This window comes from Choloepus didactylus, chromosome 5 (assembly GCF_015220235.1).
Source record: "Choloepus didactylus isolate mChoDid1 chromosome 5, mChoDid1.pri, whole genome shotgun sequence".
NCBI classification, from domain to species: domain Eukaryota; kingdom Metazoa; phylum Chordata; class Mammalia; order Pilosa; family Megalonychidae; genus Choloepus; species Choloepus didactylus.
Genome location: NC_051311.1, coordinates 134,403,536 through 134,416,015, shown reverse-complemented (window position 1 = coordinate 134,416,015; position 12,480 = coordinate 134,403,536). Strand labels below are relative to the sequence as shown.

General features: G+C 43.2%; 1 protein-coding gene across 3 annotated transcripts in view; it reads left to right on the top strand.

Moving 5' to 3' along the window:
- The first annotated feature begins 6,870 nt into the window (after positions 1-6,870).
- Positions 6,871-12,480, top strand: part of GSDME (gasdermin E) — a 92,425-nt gene continuing 86,815 nt past the window's right edge. The window contains exons 1-2 of one of the 3 annotated variants that reach the window (XM_037836917.1): positions 6,871-7,142; positions 9,229-9,307. The gene's annotated coding sequence lies outside the window, so the exon portion shown is untranslated. Of the gene's footprint in view, positions 7,143-7,725; positions 7,745-9,228; positions 9,308-12,480 lie in introns of those variants that run through there. The other 2 variants (XM_037836918.1, XM_037836920.1) reach the window with 2 other exon arrangements.

Sequence of the window (12,480 nt, the reverse complement as noted above, 5' to 3'; positions counted from 1 at the left end):
ACCGGAACAACCCTGAAAGAAGGAAGAGGGGAGACCCTGCTGGGACTGTTCAAAACTGCACCAACAAGGGGGCCTGACGAGATTCCAAAGAAAGAGGCACTATACGCCAGGTGGATCAGTCCTTAAGCATTTATTAGGAGAACATATGTTCATCTTGTGATGGACAGCAAAACAGCAAAAAGTTCACCTGAGTAGGTCCACACCTATGGCAACTACTCTTTAGATTATATGGGGCTTTGGGACAAAAGTGGCTGAATGCCAGAACTTGCATGCAAGTTTTGGGAAAACATCTGGGCGTGTGCGTGCAGGGTGAGCAGTGTTCAAGGCTATAGCAGAGAAAGCTTAATGTGCTTCCAGGGAATTATGGGGAGGTATGTCTTGGGGTGGTGGGGTGGCAGGGGCGAGGCCAATCCTCAGTCAGGTAGGAAATGTTGTATGTCTCATACACCAAATTAACTTGGTGGACCAGATACTTTAAGGTAGCGCTTCCCAATCTTTTTCATATCATGGCACACATAGAAAAGTATTGATATGATAATTAGCCAGAGGCTCATATCCCAAGGGTCTCAATTTCTAGCCTTTTTATCACGAGTGTGCTGCACTGGTTGGGAAATTGTTTTAAGGGTCGTGTTTAACCCACTGAGGAGACCAGTTTGGCTAAGGTGATCTAATTTAGACTCATCCTGAGTGGGCAGGGTAACACCTCCATGGAAATAATGTAAACAAAAAGTCTCACCTACAGTTGGATAAGTCACATCTGCATGGAAACAACCTAATCAAATATCCCACAAGATTGGATTAAAGGAACTTGACTTTGTGGAGGAGATTATGTATCCAAACCATCACAATGTATATAAAGGACCATGCTGGACACAAAGTAAGCATTCAAAAAGGATAGCTATTGCAGATAGCTAACATGGAGCCTAATGACAAATGACTAAGCTAAAAGTAGCAAAGTTGTGAAATAATTTGTGGTTTCCTCTTTGTAACCCTTCCAAGTGCCTTTCAATTTCCTGAACTCCAGAAAAGAACATTTATGTCTTAAGGTGTTTGTTTGTTACAGTGACTTCCCTTGGGACATTCACACTTGAAGCCTGTTTCTAATTCAGGAATGCAAGGCTAATCATTCCTAGAGGGAGAGACCAGAAACGGGACATTGAGAATTTTCAAACGAGTTTTCTCCACTTACCTGGATCCTTCTCTGCAAGGCCCTGCCCAAAGGCTGGTTTTTCCAAGATTCATTTCCCAACAAAGTCCTGTCCCAAGTCAGAATAAACAGGGTTCTTTTAAAGCTTCTCAGCTGGTACCTCCCCTAGTAGTTGTAAGGTTCTTAAAGGCAGAGACCAGCTCTCTCTAAGTGCATAGAAGGCACTCATGATGTTTGCAAAATGGAATGGAATTCCAGGGAACCCTAAACTAGTCACCATTTATCACATAAGTACCTTCTGGGTGGCAGACAAGTAATCGCAGTAACTCTGTGGAGTAAATGTTATCACCTCCACTTTACATATGAGGAAACTGGTCTGGAGAGGTGGTTACAGCAAACAGGTGGCAGAGATGGGACTCAAACTTAGCTCTTGCGCCAATTCCAAAATCGTGACAGTGAGTCCTAATCAGCTGCCCACACTGACATAGGGAATAGAAGTTGCTTTGCTCGTTGTGTTGGCTTTGGTGTTGATGACTTTATTGCTTCTTGTATGACAAAGGTAGTCAAGGAAGATGGATTCATTTGCAGAAAATAAGCCTATTTGAATTCTGAAGTCTAGCGCACCCTTTCCTATTGGCTGTCTAAATGCGTTAGAGAAATCTCATTGAGGCCCAGGCTCAAAGTGAGATGAACAGGTACAGATCTTCAGGGAGAAAAAAAAGGTTGAAGATTTCAAAGTATAGTATAAGGAAAAAAACTCCACGTCTCCAACAGTTTAAAACAAACTAAAATCTTCCAGGGTGTTAAAGGTGTCCAAGGCAGGCAGAGGCTCAGCTTCCAGAGCTGTTTCTCCCCCCACCGTTCAGATTAACACGTTTACTGTGCTGGTGCTTTTAGCAGTCAGTCAAGATTGAGTCAAATGCCACAAAAATTTTTCCTTGCCCAATTGCTTTTCCATTGCAATTAGCCTTTTCAAGGTCCTTACCTAACAACAAATGAGTATACAATTCCCACTCCCCCTCTTCAATTATAACTCAACTAAGGAGCTTTATCAGTAATTGTTGAAGATGAAAACATCACCCTCATCTACTCTATCACAAGTTTCTCCATGTTTTCTTAGATGTCCTTTAAACCAGGTGTAGGATTAAGAAAGGCTTACATTTTCAGCGGCTTAATTTCTTTTTAATAGTATATGTTATATAATCAGAAAATAAATTATTTAAATGAAAAACAATTTTGGGAGCCTGGGTTGTCCTCATTGGGAGTCTCTCTTTATGAAAGTTCTGCGCCTGGGCCACATCTATTCGTCTTCTGGAAGCATTTTGTAGCTGAGTCTGCTCCTGGTCTCAGAAACCCATTTCCTGTTTTTTTCTGGGAACAAAGACTGTATTTCCCAGCCTCTTTTGCAGTTAGCAGGGGCCATGTCACTGATTTCTGGCTAAAAGAAGGTATGCAAAAGTTCCTGTCCCATGAATATCTCCCATGAGTGAGCTTCCAAGTTCTTTCCTGATGTCCATACCCAGGCCAACTGTGGCAGCCTCAAGTTGAAAATGGCAGAACCTCCATCAGCCTGGGTTCCTGAAGGAACAAAACTACCCTCCTCTGTCCCCAGCTCCCACAACCTGCAACAACCTTAGACTGTTTACAGAGTAAGAAATAAGTTATGATTGCATTTGAGCCATTAAGATTTGGTGTTAAGTGTTCAAGGATCATAATGTATGCAACCTCTCAAATGTTTAGAAGATGGATAGATAGATAGAATGATATAATAAATGTGGCAAAATATTAACAGTTGGGAAATCTGAGTGTCTGATTGGGGATATATTGGAGTATTGTATTGGCTTTGTATTATTTTTGCAACAGTCCTGTAAGTGTGAAATTATTTCAAAATAAAAATTTGAAAAAAAAAGAACAATGATAGTGTTGTACAAAAAGTGTGCACAGCTCTGAATTGCATTATTCCTGAATATTTCTTTTATTCTGACATCTGATGAATGACTACTGATTTTCAGGGAAAATTTCCTTAATGCTGCTGCTGATAGATGTTTCTACATGAACAGTGGTCAAAAATTTTGACTTTGTTTAATGCCCTTCTCTGGCACATAAACAAGTGTGGCAGATTAGAGATGCCTGGAAATTCTTTACTATTCTTCCCATTGTGAGGTAGTAGTGTCCCCCTCTCTTTGAACTTGGGCAGGCCTTAATGACTTGCGTAAACAATAGGATGCCAGATGGAAGTTATGTTCTGGGTCCTCTAAGGCTAGGTCTTAAGAGGCCTTGTAGCTTTCACCTTGTTTCCTGGAACACTGACATGTGGAGTCCTGAGCCTCATGTGAGAGGCGTGGCCTCCCTAGAGGCCAAGTGTAGGTTCTCTCTCTGGTTGACAGTCCCACCTGAGCCCCACCCGCCTTTCAACCATCCCTGCCAAGATACCAGATGTGTGAGTGAAGCTAACTTGGACCCTCCAGAGTAGCCCTTTCACCAGCTGAATTCCACTGAGTGACCTCAGTTAACGCCACAGGGAACTGAAGAATCGCCCAGTTGAGCCCTGTCCAAAGTCCTGAAACATAAAATCATGAGATAAAATAAAATGGTGGTTGTTTCATATGAAATTGTCAGAGTAGTTTGTTATTCAGCATCAGATAATCAGAACAAAAATTTCCCTCATATTTCCTTCTTTGTCCATTGATATTTGTGTTGGACTTTTAAAATGTGACAATTCTCTTAATTTTGGGTGACCATTTCCTGGTCACCAAGTTAACTTCAGTTCTTCTCCTGTCTCTATCTGAATCTTGCCATTGAACAAGAGATGGTTGGGGTACTGAAATAAACTGCTAATTCTGGACCATATTTAATACTCTAGAAAGCTTTTTATTTTTAAGCAGTAATTGGTAATATGCATTGTCAATGCTGACTCCAGTTACAAAAGCACTTTTGGGATTTAGGGAAGTAAATTAAATCGACTTTAAAAATATATATGACTGTATGCCAAATTTTATTTTATGTTAGAAGCTCTGGGAAGCAGTCAATATTTTTGTAAAAGACAAAATTATGTGAAGTGAAATTTTTAGGCTTAAGTTAAAGGCTACTTTAGTTCTTGATGCCACTGGAAAAATACTTAATAAAGGAAAGGAAGGTAAGTTTTATTGAGGGACTACTATAGGCTGAGTGCTCTCGACACATCATCTCATTTAATCTCTTGACACCCTGTAAGTAATTTTCTACATGGGAAGTTATACAGTTTGCCTAAGGTCACTGAGCTAGTAGGTAGTAGGCTGGATTTGACACAAAAATCTGACTCCAAAGCCTGTGCTCTCTTCTACAGAGGCTATTCATCCAAAGAGTCCACATCTCTCCAAAAGTGGCTTGCAAACTACTGAGAAGTGGTTATGGCAGCCATGCAGAGCCAGCTCATTAACGTGTACATTTATGAAGTACATCCCACTAATGAATTACATGGATTTTTGCTGACATCTACAAATTGCTTACTCTGCAAGAATTTGGAGATAGTTTAGGAGATACACGGCACCCAGTAGATGTGTTTCAGTAGTTCTGTGACTTGAAACATAGTTTATATAATAAACCTTTTCAACAGCAAATACCTGCTGTCACTACCATTACCCCAACTTATCTCCTGCAAAATTCTGTTTCCGTAAAGCTGCATTTTCCTAAAGGAGATATACCTGGAAATGAGTGAGGGGTTTGATGTTTCCTTTTATTTGCTTTCTTCTAATTGGGCTAAAATTTCCCATATTGTATTGATTCATCTGAAATCTTCAAGTACTTTTTTTACTACTAGTAAGCACAACTGTTCAAAAATACAACATAGAAGTGGAGACTCTCGGTTATATCTGTGTCAGAATCATCCTGATTGCCCACTGTGGAGCGGGTAAGTAGCTGTCGCGGAGGAAATCTTAAACAAAACCTGCCATCACCCCATCCCCCAAACACACACACACAGCTTCCAAACGCTGCTTGGTGGAGTGACTGTACTGTGCTTCCTTTTCTTCTATTCTGGACAGTCGGTACAGTGCTGTGGTTCAAACCACAGACGGCACCAACTGACTGGGGTTCAAATCTCAGCTCTCTCTCTTCCCCGCTGGCTGAGCTCCCCAGCTTGTACCTTGATGTCCTCATCTGTAACCTGGACTCTCAACAGGTTGTTGTGAGGATTAAATAAATCGATCAATGTGTGCAATGTACTCAGAATCAGGCCTGGTGACAGAGACAGAGTGCTATATAAATATTAGCTGCTGATTTTATTACTATCTTCCTTAGGCATTTCATTAAAAGGCACTGAACGTAGAAAAAGAGTGACAGAATTTGAAACCACTGAGGCACTGTTATACCAAAAAGCTGATATAACCTCAGTTACAAATGTAACCTCTCTAGATAGAAAGGGTAGGAATTTCATCCACATGCTATTTATAAAGATGTTTTCTAGGCTATAAGTTAGGAGGCAATAATCTCTGATAAGAAGCTGGAGTCATTGCTATATGATTGTATGAAGACAGGGAACCAATAGCACAGATGAGAGGTTTCTTGACAAGGTTGGGACAGTGATGCTTAGTTTCTTCCAACCAGTCACTTTGGCAAGGCAGGGAACCACAAGGGGCCACCACTCTTGACCATTCATTGTGCACCTGCCTTGTGCCAGGTACTGCAAAGACATGACCCATAATCTCATTGTGAAAACAAATGAATGACAAGAGTCATTCATTAATGCAAAATTACTCACTGAGTATCTCCCATGTGTCAGGTACTATGCTAGGTGTTGAACAAAACAGACCAAAGTCCCCATGGAGCTGACATTCTAGGAAAGACAAAGGTAATAAATGTAATAAGTATTACACATGTAGTCTCTCAGTTGGTGATAAGTGCAAATAAAAAAATAAAGCCACGAAGGGACTAGAGAGTGTTGCATTGGCGGGGGGGGGGGGGTTGCACTCTTAGTTTGGATAGTCAGGGAAGACTTTATTGGGATAAGCACAATGAGGTGGGGTAAGTGCAATCCAGACACAGGGCACAAAGCATAGGGGCCCTTGGGAAAGCCCGCCAGGCCTCTTTCCCTGCCATTTTGAATGCAGCAACAAAACTCAATACCCTTGAGCGTAAGTTCCCACAGGGTCAACATTTTATTTTCTCTTGTTCATTGCTCCCAGCCTAGCAGAGAGCATTGTGCCAAGAAGATGATGGATAAATATTGCCTGAAAAGACATAATATTCAAGTCAGTGAACTAACAAGCAATTTTCGAGCACTAACTATGCTGAAATCTACTCATTCAGTATTTTCTAAGCACTTAACATGTGAGATGCTGGGCTTTGCGCCCAGGGACCTTAGACTGTAGTTTACATGAATTATCAGCATCAGGTTGAAGGTGTGGGCAGTCACAGCACAAATCCCGACCTGCTCAGACACCGGCATTAGGGGAGCCCACAGACTGGAACGGGCGCGGCCTTTCCATTGAAGCCGCAGGGCCCAGTCCACATCTATCCCCCTGTTAGTGGCGAGTCAGGCCCCTCTAGGGCCCTCAAATCCGATAGGGCTGCGTTTGCAAAGGGTGGGGCCTTTGGAGGAAGGCAGAGCCCACTTCTCCCATGGGGAGGCCCTGACATTTCCCTGGTGCACCGCACGCCTTGGATGCTAAAAAGTATGCAAAGGCTTTGGCCATAGCTGAGTCCTGGGGCGCAAGCGACCAGCTCCAGGGGAGTCACGGGGAAAAGGGAACCGACCAGCTCGACATGGGCCTTCTTGGAGGTCTTGGGAAGCAGGCAGCCTTCTTCGGCCTCCCCGACCAAGGCTCCCGGCACCCCTCTCCTACCCGAGCCCACCCAGTCCCGCGGCTCCAGGGGGCGGGAACGGGGCGAAGGTTCCCAGCCGGCCTCCCGCCTCCTTCCGCGCGCCCCCGCCCCCGGCCCGCCCCGCGCGGGGCTCCTCCTTGAGGCCGGCGCGGGCGGGGAGCGCGCGGCTACCTGGGCTGTGCGGCCGGCGAGGGTGAGTGCGCGGGGGGCGCGGGCGGGCGCGGAGCGCCTCCTGGGCTCCTGCTTTCGTTCGTCTCGGCGCCCCGGGCCCCGGGAAAGCCGCGCTGCGCGCCTCTTTTCTGCCTGGGACACTCCTCCCTCTCTCCCTCCTGGAGACGAATCCATTGGCTGCCCCGCCGGTGGAACAGCTGGCTCCGTCCGCCCCCCGCCCCCCCAAGCCCCTCACCCCTCACTCCAGCACATCACCCCTCCCATAACCCCGTCCCGCCCCCTCCCCCAACCCCGTGTATACCCCCTTGCCAGCCCCTCTTCCCCTTTCCTGCTGCCCCTTCCTTCCTTGGATGTTGCAAGGGCGGCTGGTATATTCTTCCCCAACACTCCTTCGTTCTTTGTCTTCCGGTTTCTCCTCTTGGTGTTGTTATGCCTTCCCGGCTTGGGCAGTGTGTGTGTGTGTGTGTGTGTAAAAGAAACCTAGCGGCGGTAGAAGTGGATTTTAGATTTTAGTCTATCTGGACGGGGAACGGGCCGTGGTGCGGGAAGAGGCCCCGGCGCCGCGACCAAGTCGGGGTGGGAAGACTTTTAGCAGCTGCCCATGTGGTTTCCTCTGGTCTTAATGTGCGTACCCCTGACCTTTCGGAAGCCCGTTTCCCGTCTGTATCTGAGAAGGAAATACTAGAGATCAGCTCTTGGCAGATTGCTCAAAACAAACAAACAAACAAAAAGACAAAACTCTCATTAATGAGAGTCCGCCTTGTTCAAAACAGTGGATGAGAGAGGGATGGATGTCCTGGGAGCGTTGCCCTCAAGAGGTGGGCAGACAGCCAGCCGAGTCAGAATGGAAAGAAAAGTAGTGTTGTGGGGTCAGAGAAGAAGCTGAATAAGTGTGGAGTAATGAAATTTGTTTAGAAAATCCACCACCACCAGGCTCTCCTTTGTAAAGGACGACTTAGAAGTTGAGCCCAGAAGAAAGAAGTGGCCTAACTCCCAGCTACTGTCCCTCAGTTTGCCTGCTTTGAGAATAAGCTCTACACATCCAAGAGTGCTTTTCTTTTTGCTCTTTTTGAACCCTCAAGGTGTCCAGAGGTGTTTTTTCCTCTTCTTAATCAACCTCTCTCTTTTGTTGTGAACTCCGCTTGCCCAAAGCCTTTGTTGCCTTGCCCTGACTCCTTTTTCAAGCTAATGTCTGACTTGTGACCACCATTTGGTTTTCATTTTACATGCTGATTTTTACTTTAGAAAGAAAAGGTAGAGTGCCTTTTCTTTAAGCTGTCTTTCTCGTTAAAAATGAGCTCAGGTACTGGGCTGTAAGCATAGGAAAATGTAAACAGATGAAACCTGTGTTTTAATTTAATAGACAATCTCATTTTGTTCCTTAGAAAACTAAAAATAATTCAAAATGTGCTGAAGTTGTTAACAATGAAACAAGTAGAGCAATATTTCATTTCCCCAGATAGTGAGGAAACAACAAGTTCTACAGCAATGATTTTTGAGCCCAAACTAAAAAAAAAAAAAAAATGCAGGCCTTGTTTGAAATGCATTTTGCAATACACGGGGTTTGGAATCAGCTGAACCTCTGTTGGAATCTTGGCTCCCCATTGATTCACTCTGCCCGTGTCCTCCAGCCAAAGACCACCAGGGACACACTTGAAAAAGTTCGGTTTGTTGCTCCTTGCAGTGAGGGAAACCTCACCATGGAGAACCCTGGAGCATGTCAGTAAGAGAGTGTTAGGAAGGATTATTATAGGATTTGGGGTTGTGGTAGGAGATTTGGGGGAGGGTGTAAGGAAACGGGCCTTTGCTCTGGATTGGATGCTGTCAGAAGTGGGGCAAATTCTGTGCTTGGGTATCTTAATAAATCTTATCTAGAGGGAGGGAAGACTAGAGCACTGCTAGAAGCTGGAACTTGTAAAAAGCAGCAATCGCTCATATTAGTCAAGATAGGAGGATGTTTGGTAATTTTTGTGGTTTGAACAATGCTCATATTTTGTCTGTGTTCAGACATGGTTATGGAGTGGTTTTGTTTTTTGCCTTGGTCCATCGTGAACATAGAGTGACCTTGCCTGATGTTGGTGTTCTTTGAAATTGTTCACGTTCAACAGGAGAAGGCCAAGCCCTAGCTGTGAGTGCCAGGCCTGCCCCCAGACACCAGAGCTGCTTCTCTCTTTCTTAGGACCGTGGGTAAGTTACTTAACATCTTTGAACTTCAGTTTTCACACCTGTGAAAGTAATACCAATCAAATGCAGGGTTCTCCACCAATCTATGATCTATGACACTGAGGTTTCAAAAGGGAGAAAGTTTATTGCTACCTGAAACTAGGAGAACAGATGCTCTATTTGCCTAAAATCTGTCTCCTGAAGTCAAAGGAGTTTAGGGTTTTTATGGATTCAAACAAAGGGAAGTGGAGTGTTACCATTACAATCATAAGTATAAACAACTACAATTTACAAAATGTAAAGGAGTGGAACTAAGCTAAAGTAACCATTACAATAACAAGTATAAACAACTATAGTTCCATTTAAAGGAGTGGAACTAAACTAGAACTAAGCAAAAATGACCATTACAATACCAAGTATAAACACTGTAGTCAGTGGTTACAAAATGTGGAAGGTTGCTTCATAGGGTTGTTGTGAAGATTCAAGCATTCACCTAATACCTGGCACGTAGCAGGTGCTCAACAAACAGTTGCCTTCTCTTTATCTTGTGCATTTCGATGTTGAGGTTTCTTCCATAGAAGAAAGCAAAGGCCCAATGATCAACCAGAGCTGCTGGGGAGAAGAATTCTGAATGGGGTGTGCGGAAGAACTGGGGCCTTTCCAATTCAAAGGCTTGATAATTCCAAGGCTCTTAATCTGCCTGAAGAATGGATACTAGTGATTATAATATCTTCTCATGCAGTTATCACCTTGGAAACTATTTTCAGGATTCTTTGTTCCCACATGCCAATGGCCCTAGATGGCTTTATGCTTTGCTAATTTTATCTCATCTTGCCTTCTTGGCCTCTCCCCTGGAGGATTCTTGTACAAGAGACTATTTCAAGCTAGCTTGTTCTCACCCCATTCCCTTTGGCTCTCTGGGTTCTAACCTGATTTGAGCTGGGAAGTCAGTTAGTAAGATATGTGAGGACTGTTTGTTAATATAATTCTTAAGGCTCTGTGTGAGAGCCCAGGAGCTCTATGGCTTCTTAGGCCGTGAGCAGTTTGAAGCTATTGCTGCCCTGAGACCATTTTCATCGACTTCCTGCTTGGAGCATTCTTAAGGTTTGAATTCGAAGTCTTGACTTCTGGTTGATTGAGACTTTACTGTGCTTGTCTGTGTCAGGCAACTCGGGTTCCAGGCCCTTCTTTCCGTCAGCGCTGGACAGATTATTTAATCTTTTCTGGCTAGACCATTTATTTTAGATGATTGAGAATAATGATCACAGTTTATTGTCTCCCAATGGCCACATTGTAAAATCTATCATGTTAAATTTCTATTTTATATTTTGGCTGATCTCTCTATTATATCAAAAGTTCCTAGAAGTAAAGAACAAAAAAAAGAACTATGATAGAAAATGGCTAAGGACACCAATGGTTAAAAAAAAAGGTACAAAAAGCCTTTAAATAAAATAAAAGATGCTTTATTTCACTTATATTTAAATAACATAACCCCAAACTGTACAGAGATTTTGTTTCCCACCTGTCTGGCAAAAATCCGAAAGTCTGATAAAGTCTGATAATACATTCTGTTGGTGAGACTCATAATTTCATGCATTATTGGTAAGATTGCAAAATGGTACAACACCTATGAAGGGAAATCTGGCAATACCTACTAAAATTACAGATGCATTTACCAATTGATCTAGCAATCCCTCTTCAAGGAATCTACTCATTGGATACACTCATCCATGTATGAAGTGTATTTAACATAGTATTTTTTTAATAACAACACAAGAACCCAAGAGTCAGGCTATAGGGGATAGGTTAAATAAACTATGGTACATCCACATGGTGGAGTAGAATGTACTCACATGGAGAGATCTCCAGGATATACTGTTACATGATAAAAGCAAGGTGCAGAACTGTGTGTAGGTTCCTTGTTAATTGAATGTGCATAAAAACCGTGAAGTTAATGTAAGTGGTTACCCAAAGGGGAGAGGAGTAAAAGGTTCAGGAGCCAAGGGCAGGAATGGGATTCCTCTGTGTATATCTTTTTTTTTTTTTTTTTTTTTTTTTATAATCATCATTTTATTGAGATATATTCACATACCACGCAGTCATACAAAACAAATTGTACTTTCGATTGTTTACAGTACCATTACATAGTTGTACATTCATCACCTAAATCAATCCCTGACACCTTCATTAGCACACACACAAAAATAACAAGAATAATAATTAGAGTGAAAAAGAGCAATTGAAGTAAAAAGAACACTGGGTACCTTTGTCTGTTTGTTTCCTTCCCCTACTTTTCTACACATCCATCCATAAACTAGACAAAGTGGTGTTTGGTCCTTATGGCTTTCCCAATCCCATTGTCACCCCTCATAAGCTACATTTTTATACAACTGTCTTCGAGATTCATGGGTTCTGGGTTGTAGTTTGATAGTTTCAGGTATCCACCACCAGCTACCCCCAATTCTTTAGAACCTAAAAAGGGTTGTCTAAAGTGTGCATAAGAGTGCCCACCAGAGTGACCTCTCGGCTCCTTTTGGAATCTCTCTGCCACTGAAGCTTATTTCATTTCCTTTCACATCCCCCTTTTGGTCAAGAAGATGTTCTCCGTCCCACGGTGCCAGGTCTACATTCCTCCCTGGGAGTCATATTCCACGTTGCCAGGGAGATTCACTTCCCTGGGTGTCTGATCCCACGTAGGGGGGAGGGCAGTGATTTCACCTTTCAAGTTGGCTTAGCCAGAGAGAGAGGGCCACATCTGAGCAACAAAGAGGCATTCAGGAGGAGACTCTTAGGCACAAATACAGGGAGGCCTAGCCTCTCCTTTGCAGCAACCGTCTTCCCAAGGGTAAAACTTATGGTAGAGGGCTCAACCCATCAAACCACCAGTCCCCTATGTCTGTGGTCATGTTAGCAACCATGGAGGTGGGGTAGGCGAATACCCCTGCATTCCCCACAGGCTCCTCAAGGGGGCACTACATCTTTTTTTTTTTTTTTTTTCCCCTTGTTTGTCTTTTTATTTTTTTTTTTTTTTTTTTTTTTTAACTTTCCCTTCTTTTTTCAAATCACCTGTATGAAAAAAAAGTTAAAAAGAAAACAAACATACAATAAAAGAGCATTTCAAAGAGACCATAGCAAGGGAGTAAGAAAAAGACATCTAACCTAAGATAACTGCTTAACTTCCAACATGTTCCTACTTT